This window comes from Amphiprion ocellaris, chromosome 11 (genome assembly GCF_022539595.1).
Source record: "Amphiprion ocellaris isolate individual 3 ecotype Okinawa chromosome 11, ASM2253959v1, whole genome shotgun sequence".
Lineage (NCBI taxonomy): Eukaryota > Metazoa > Chordata > Actinopteri > Pomacentridae > Amphiprion > Amphiprion ocellaris.
The window spans coordinates 19,283,608-19,292,425 of NC_072776.1; the positions used below are offsets into that span (position 1 = coordinate 19,283,608).

The 8,818-nt window shown below is 37.4% G+C and overlaps 1 long non-coding RNA gene across 1 annotated transcript in view; it reads left to right on the plus strand.

The window, feature by feature from the left end:
* LOC129349996 (uncharacterized) overlaps window positions 1-1,905 on the plus strand; it is an 8,042-nt gene extending 6,137 nt beyond the window's left edge. Inside the window, exon 2 of the long non-coding RNA XR_008603180.1 lies at window positions 1,414-1,905. This is a non-coding gene — a long non-coding RNA (uncharacterized LOC129349996). The remainder of the gene's footprint in view (window positions 1-1,413) is intronic.
* The last annotated feature ends 6,913 nt before the right edge of the window (window positions 1,906-8,818 follow it).

Genomic DNA, 8,818 nt, shown 5'->3' on the forward strand with positions numbered 1-8,818 from the left:
AGTCTAGCATATCGCTTTTGAAACGTCACAGTATAGCATTCGCCCAAAAATGTCATAGCATAGCATGTGGCTCAAAAAACGTCATAGTATAGCATGGCGCTAAAAAACGACATAGTATAGCATGTCACTCTAAAAACCTCATAGTTAGCCTTTGGTCCAAAAAACGTCATAGTATAGCATGTCGCTCTAAAAACGTCATAGTATAGCATGTCGCTCTAAAAACGTCATTGTATAGCATGTCGCCCAAAAAACGTCACAGTATAGCATGTCGTCCAAAAAACGTCATCGTATAGCATGTCGCTCTTGCAATGTCACAGCATAGCGTGTTGCTCTAAAAATGTCATGCTATAGCATGTTGATCTAAAAACGTCATAGTATAGCATGTCGCTCTGAAAATGTCATAGTATAGCATGTCGCCCAAAAAAACGTCATAGTAGAGCATGTTGTCCAAAAACGTCATCGTATAGCATGTCGCTCTTGAAACGTCATAGTATAGCATGTCGCTCTAGAAACGTCATAGTATAGCATGTTGCTCTAAAAACGTCATATTATAGCATGTCGCTCTTCAAATGTCATAGTATAGCATGTGCTCAAAAAAACGTCACAGTATAGCATGTCACCCAAAAAACGTCATAGCATAGCATGTCGCTCTAAAAACGTCATCGTATAGCATGTCGCTCTAAAAACGTCATTGTATAGCATGTCGCCCAAAAAACGTCACAGTATAGCATGTCGTCCAAAAAACGTCATCGTAAGCATGTCGCTCTTGCAATGTCACAGCATAGCGTGTTGCTCTAAAAATGTCATGCTATAGCATGTTGATCTAAAAACGTCATACTATAGCATGTCGATCTAAAAACGTCATAGTATAGCATGTCGCTCTAAAAACGTCATCGTATAGCATGTCGCTCTAAAAACGTCATAGTATAGCATGTGGCTCAAAAAACGTCATAGTATAGCATGTCACTCTAAAAACATCATAGTATAGCCTTGTCCCAAAAAACGTCATAGTATAGCAGTCACTCTGAAAATGTCATAGTATAGCCTTTGGTCCACAAAACGTTGTTTTGTCCTGGCTGTCTAAGTAGATGAGGAGCAACACCAAAACAGTCCAAATGCTGGTTTCCAGAGGGTTAGACGAGTATTTATTTGAAAGAGTAAGTTTACAACAACACAACATGTGAGGGGGTTAAAAACAAATGGGTGTTAGTAAAATAAAAATAAATAAACAGAACTAAAAGTGAACTTCATGTTGACATTGATGGGCATTCCAACCAGGAACAAAGTAAAAGATAATCAATACGAAAAAAAACTCTTCCTGTTCACCTCTTAAAACCCAAAAACACACCGCAGTAGCACCCTAAACTAAAACTACCAATGGGTTCCCTGTTTTCCTTTCTGAACAATTCAAAGGTCCCTCTCTATCTCCCCACACATCCACCAACCACTGGAACACATCTCCAAAGTTCTGCCGGGCCAGCTCAGCTTCCCCTCAGAAGAAGTGCCACCAGATGAAGGAGCCTTTTGAGAGGCAGCTGGCATCGTGATTGGACTGTACTTTGGTCTGTTCCAATCCAGCTTCAGCTCCAGAGACGGCAGGCGGGACGAGTCAACGGAGGCCGGGTGGACGAAGGCATGCAGCTGAGTACAATCCAGAAAACAACAGAGGAGGAGTGCAGCCCAGGCCAGAACAAACAGAGTAGCATCGTATGTCTCTTAGAAAACATCATAGTATAGCCTTTGGTATGAAAAAACGCCATCATATACATCGTATATTGTACAAATAACAAGTCAAAGGAAAGAGACATACATTGTAGAATTGTAGTAATTGTGGGCTGACTGATTTACTGATTATCAGTATTTTATTTTTTACTGATTTACGGTAATAAATACATTTAAAAATGGTGCTACTTTGGCTCTGAACCTTTATCTACCTGTGGTCGCTCTGTCTTCTGGAGTGATTTGATTGGTTATACGTCACGAATAAAACTCCTTTAACTTAACATCTGTAAACAAAACAAAAACGTATCAACAAAGTTTTCTGTTAGAGTTTGTGTTCTTAAGTTTAACTCCAAGATTTTAAATACTTTCATTTACTGCAAATGAATATCTACTCCAAATGTCTCACTAATAATCATTATCAGCCTTAAAAACCCACAAAACACCCCTCTATACTCGACCACACTTAGTACAGTCCGGTTCCCCCTTCTATAAATCTGCTTGGAATCTTCCACTTCCTGTTTGTCAAAGTGGCCTTCTACCTGGACAGGTTTTGTTGGAGCTCATGCAACAAACATTTTGGGTAACTGCACTTTAATATGGATGGATGACACTGAATTAGAGTCTGTTTTAATGAGACTGAGTTAAGATGTGTAGCTCTGTCATTAAATAGGAAATTATTTCTCAGAATTCACAGAGAAAAGTCTGAAATGTTTGCTAGGTTAGCGTCCCACATGTTCTTTGGCTCAGCTAAAGCTAACTCTCTCCAACTTCTGGATCTCTTGAGTTGCTTGTTGTTAAAATATCTTGCTAGAGGTGCTGAAGCTCAGAAAGTCTGAGATGTTTGTTCAAAATAAGCTCATTCTCAAGTCTTATCTGAACTGTCCTCTTTTGTTTGAACTTTCCCTAAACTTAGGAGTTAATGACAGAGCAGCACATCCAGACTCAGTCTCATTTATGTAGAGATTAAACTTCAGTGTCATTCATTGATGTTAAAGTGCAGTTTTTCAAATGTTTGTTGCACATGCTCCCGACCAAACCAGTCCAGGTGGAAGACGATGTGAAGAGAAAGCTCCAGAGGATGAATATCACACATTTACGTTGGAAATAAATGTCCTTTAATTAGACATTGTCATGCAAAAGTTGGATTTCCCTTTAATGATGTTCAAATCTTTGTTGAGTGTTTTGTTGATGTTTTTCTAAATGTTTTTTGACACTCGGCCCCAAAGATTAAAACCTTCTACGGCTCACAAGCTGCAACAATTCACACATTATCAACTATCTTTCTGACTAAACTAAGATAAAAAGTGAAAAACTGCCTGATTCCTGCATCATGAATGTAAATCTTTTTGGTTTTTATGACAGTAAACTGAATATATTTGGGTTTGACATTTTATAAACCAAAACAAGAAATGAATTACTGGAGAAAACAATCAACAGATTAATGGACAAAGAAAATGTGTTTTCCAACATATATGGCTGAATTACTCCAACATTACAAGATACATACAATTTTAATTCAATTTTATTTATATAACGCCAATTACAGGTCAAATTGTCTCAAGACACTTTATTTTTATTTTTTTGTCATATGACAAAGTAAGAAATTTAAACCTCTTGACTAATCCAATTTATTATTTGGTTTTTAAGAGACTAATCGACAACTAAAATAACTTTCTCCACTAAAACTAATAAACATGAGGTCAAATAGAAGGAACAGTTTTAAATACTGCAGTCCCACGACGACAAGAATAAAGTTTGTCAACAAAAACTAAATCTGCTGGTGGATTCCATTAAAGTCCTAATAAATGATAATAAAGTGTGATACTAAAGGTTTGTGGTGCTAAAAATGTCTAAAGATATCAAGTTGAACATCTGGATGGAGGTTGATAAAAGTTGACCTTTCATTTCTCTGGAGCGACTCCATGGATTTTATGGATGGTGGTTAAAGACCTGCTCTTCTAGTGTCTTCCTTCTAGTCGCTGTAAAAAGTCAGTCCATCCTGGCCGACTTCAACACCTCTTCATGACAACTTGTTCTGCCTCCGACCTGGTGGAAACTCCAGAAACTCGGGAAAACCCGTGGAGACTCGAAGAACTCGTGGAGACTCGAAGAACTCGTCGGGCGGGGGAAGGTGTGGTGGGTGGTGGGGGAGTAGAGGGGGGAGGCCGCCACCCACCTCCCCGCCTACTCTCCGCCCTGACTCCACCCAGACTCCGCCTTGGCTCCCCATGTGGTCACTTCAGGAACTACGATGCCAAAGGGACGACGAATTTATTTCTTTTATCTGATCTGTAGCTCAGTGAGTTAAGGATTTGCCTATGGAGCTGCAGGTCGCTGGTTCAAGACCAGACACTTCTTAAATTTTATCAAAATCCTGACAAAGACAAAGAAAGAAAATGCCGTGTGGGTCTTGAACCTGCGACCTTCCAGTTGGTAGTCTCTTCTTATCCCCTGAGCTACTCGCTCAGATACTAATTCTTCTTTTTTTTGCGTCATCTTATCATCTATTTTTGTCGTTTTCCTGAGTTTTTTTTTAACTCGTAGTCTCTACTCGACCGTTTTTCTCAGGAGGTTGGACTTCAGCCCTTTGTGCTGGAGGGTGGAACCTCAGTTCCAGGAATTCCAAAGCCTCCACGACCTCCCCGGAGTCCTCAGGTCCTGAGCTTTCAGCACAGGGCCTGAGGGCTGAAATTTTCTAAGTTCCCACAGTAGTTCTCCTGTTAGGTTTAACCTTTCAGCACAGTCCAAGGACTGAATATCTTCTCAGTTCCTGAGTAGTTCTCTGTTATTATGAGCCTTTCAGACAGTCTGAGGGCTGAAATTTTCTAAGTCCCACAGTAGTTCTCTGTTAGTTTGAACTTCAGACAGTCCAAGGACTGATATCTTCAAAGTTCCTGAGTAGTTCTCTGTTAGTTTGAACCTTTAGACAGTCTGAGGACTGAAATCCTAAAAGTTCTTGAGTAGTTCTCTGTTAGTTTGAACCTTCAGACAGTCTGAGGACTGAAGTTTTAAAAGTTTCTCAGTACTTCTCTGTTAGTTTGAACTTTCTGGTTAACAGAAGCCTTAAAACTTGTGACCATGAGTCTTGATTTCACATTTAGACCATCCGAGTTCTCCTCAGACCTTCACCTGTGGGTTTTTTAGAAATCCTGAACAAACTTTGATTCTCTTCACTGAACAGTAAAGTTTGTGGAGATCAGAAGGCAACATTAGTTTGATCGATGCCTTCAACTACTAGTAGACTTTATCTGGAAAGCAGTTTTCTTAAATGAGTTCTTAGTAAATCTGTCCACAATCAAAGCAAGAACATATGAAGAGGAAATGTTTGAAGAAACAACTTGATGTTTTCATTTCAGACTAGAAAACGCTTGAAGACCTTTATCTGTTTTTGCTCTTTTTGATCGTTTTATTGTCTCTTCTGTTTAATTTGATCTTCTAAAGTTTAACTGGTGTCTTTTCAAATGTTTTGTCTTTAGTTTGATTCTTCTTAAATGTTTAGTTTTGCTCTTTTCTCACCCTTTATCCTTTTCTAATGTCTGATTTGATTTACAAATGTTTTGTCTTTTTAATGTTTGTTTTTTCAAATGTTTTATCGGCTTGTTTGAAAAATTTTCTTTCCCAGTGTTTAATTTTTTGATTAAATCTTTAACGTTTTTCTTTTTAAATGTTTTACCACCTTTTAATGTTTAATTTTCTTTTTAAATGCTTCATTGTATTTTCTTTAATTCCTATTTAAAGTTTTGTCTATAAGATTTAATTTTCTAATTAAACATTGAATTTTTTAATTAAATATTTTGTATTTTTAAAGGTTTAGTAATCTAATTTAATGTTTTGTATTTTTTTACAATTTTTAATATTCTTGTTGTTTAATTGTATTTTTAAAATGTTTAATTATCTAAAATATTTCATCTTTAATGTTTAATATTTTTGTTTAAAAAGTTTTGTTTAATTTCATAATTACATGCTTTGTATCTTCCGTTTAATTATCTAATATTTTGTCTAATATAATTTAATTGTATTTAATGTTTAATTCTTTTTAAAAGTTTTATTATATTAAATGTTTTTCCTTTGATTTAATTGCTTTTTTACTGTAGTTTATTTCTTTAATCTTTTTTTCTGTCAAGATTTTAACCCCAACCTTAAAAATGAAACAAACCCTTAAATCACAATGAAAATACTTCTGTTGTCACAATCATGAGTTAGTCAATTATTCAGTTTATCAATTCAGCTTTATTTGTTTAGCACCTTTCACACAGATTACAAAACTAAACAAGCAAAGAGAAAAAACTATGCTAAAACTATGAGTAAAACTCAAAAACAAACAACAACAAAAAAAGAATTAACATCGTAATAAAATATGTTGTGTCCAGGGGATGGAGGGAGTTTATTGAAGTCTTCTTGGGCTCACATGGTAAATCATTTAAAATATAAATTTGATATTCAGTCTAAGGAAACTGGAAACTGCAGAGCGACAGAAGAACCAACAATATCTCCTGTTTTCTCCTTTAATGAGTCGACTCTTCTTGTGCTTTCAGACCAAAGAACTACAAACTTCACAACCTGCTCAAACTCTTGGTACAGGACCTCACAACACGGGTCAAGAAGGTTTCCGTCTCATTTCTACTCTGAAGCTCACCTTCTCCTGCTCAAACTGCTGACAAATGTTTCTGCTGCTCTAAAGTCTGGTCTCCAGAACTTCTTAAAAACTCTCAAAGTCTCTTCTGCTGCAGGTTGCTTTGTAAAACTGTTCCAGAAAACCTCACTAAACCACATGGAGGGGCCTCAAGATAGTCGTCCAAATGAAACCGTACAAAAACCAAACTAGTACAACCCAAACACTAAAGTCTCCTGCAACCTACCAGAGAACCTCTGAGAACAGAGAATCAGGACAGGAACTCTTACCTTCTGGACAACCAACGCTGGTTCTCAAACAAGAATACAGAATGTGTCTGACCAAAAACCTCTAAAGACTCACTACAGCCAAGATAAAGACACAACTCAGCTGCACCAAATCCACTAATCACTGCACACATTAGCACCATGTGCTAACTGTGGCTAAAGAACCACCTTTACCAAGACAACTATCCAGTACAAAGCCCTAAAACACACCAAGAAACACATTAAAGACGATTTTACTGCTGGAAGCTGCAAGCCAACGCCTAAAGAACAAACTAATGCAATGGAGCCAAACCCGGTTCTGTGGTGAAGAGAAGCAGAGGAAATGTTTGTCTGCAGCCACATAAAGCAGGAAGACACTGAGCTGCTCAGGTGTTCCTGATAACACCAAGCAGCCACCTGGACAGCCAATAGGAACACAGCTTACTGGAAGTCCAGAGGGCTGGGTTAGTCAAGTAAATTTAATTTAAAGTTGAAGCAGAAAGTTAACAAAGAAAGTTGAAAATCACCTTCTGACACCTGAAATCTCTGAGTTTTCACACAAAGAACACCTGAACATGTCAAACTGGTTCCATAGTAGAACCATCATTGTAAAAACGTCATAGTATGGTGTGTTGCTCAAAAAACATTAGGACCTGGCTGTCTAGGGTCGCCGAGGAGCAACACAAAAACAGGACAAACGCTGGTTTCCAGGGGGTTAAGCAGGGAATTTATTTGAAAGAGTAAGTTTACAGCAACACATGTGAGCAGAAAAATCTCAAAATCTGTCTTTAGTTCAGCTGAAAATATTAGTTTTTGTCTTTTTTATTGACCAAACTTTTCAGGAAGTAGGTGAAGGATAATTAAAGCTCTCATGTAGAAGTCCAACTTATTTTGGATCCTTGTGGAGAGTTTAATCTTAGAGTTTGTAAAGCTGTTGAGTTTTTAGAGTCACATGGATTGGTTTGACATTGAATAACAGTCCTGAAATAAAATTACAGTTGTAGATTTCTGTCATTTCGTCTGGACTAAACAAATAACAGCAGCATAAATCTCAAACGTCATTATGAGGAGTCTGGATTGAGGTTTCTCACTTGATAATGATTAAAACATGAAATTTAGGTTGGTTTAAAGGAATATTCCACCTTAAATCTTTGAATGTTGACCTAAAAGGTTGGTTTCAGGACGTATTCCACCTACAAGGTCCTCACACATCCACCTTAAAGGAACATTTCACCAAAAATCCTTGGACATGCACCTAAGATGTTGGTTTAACTGAGTATTCCATCCAAAATCCTCAAAGAGACCTGAGGGGCTGGTTAAAAGGAATATTCCACCTAAAACCTCAAATATAGACCCGAAAGGGTGGTTTAGAAAAAATCCTTCAATGTAGACCAAAAAAGTTAGTATGGAGGAATATTCCACCTGAAACGTAGACCTGAGAAGTTGGTTTGGAAGAATATACCATCCTAAACATCCTTAAATGTAGACTAAAAGACGGGTTGGAAGAAAATTCCACCTAAAATCCTCCAATGTAGACCTAAAAGATGAGTTTAATGGTATATTCCACCTAAAATTCACTACTGTAGACCTTGGAGGTTGGTCTGATGGTATATTCCACCCAACATCCTTAAACAGAAACTTAAAAAGTTTGTTCAAAGGAATATTCCACCTAAAATCCTTCAATGTAGACCAAAAAAAATCTTGGTATAAAGGAGTATTCCACCTTAAATGTAGACCTAAGGGATGATTTGGAGTAATATTCTACTCTAAAATCTTCCAATGTAGACCTAAAAGGTTGATCTGATGGTATATTCTACCCAACATCTTGGAACATTTAACTAAAAGGTTTAATGGTATATTCCCAGAAGAACCCTTGAACATTGGGCTTATTGGTATATTCCACCCAAAATACTTGTACATATACCAAGAAGTCAGTGTAAAGGAAATGTAGACCTAAAAGGATTGTTTAAAGGAATATTTAAACTATTATTTTCATTATTTAATAATCTGTTATCAGTCAGAACCCTGGAAAACTTATTTTCATCAGTTTTTTTAGTGGAAGTCACAAATAAAGGAGCTCTTGGTTTTTCCCGGCGTTACTGAGTCAAAAGCTGCTGTTTCAACACAGACACATTCACATGCATCCACAAACCTCTCAGCACTCAAACACCCACAGACAGGAGGCCTGCTGGACCGAGGCTCGGCGGCGTCCTCAGAC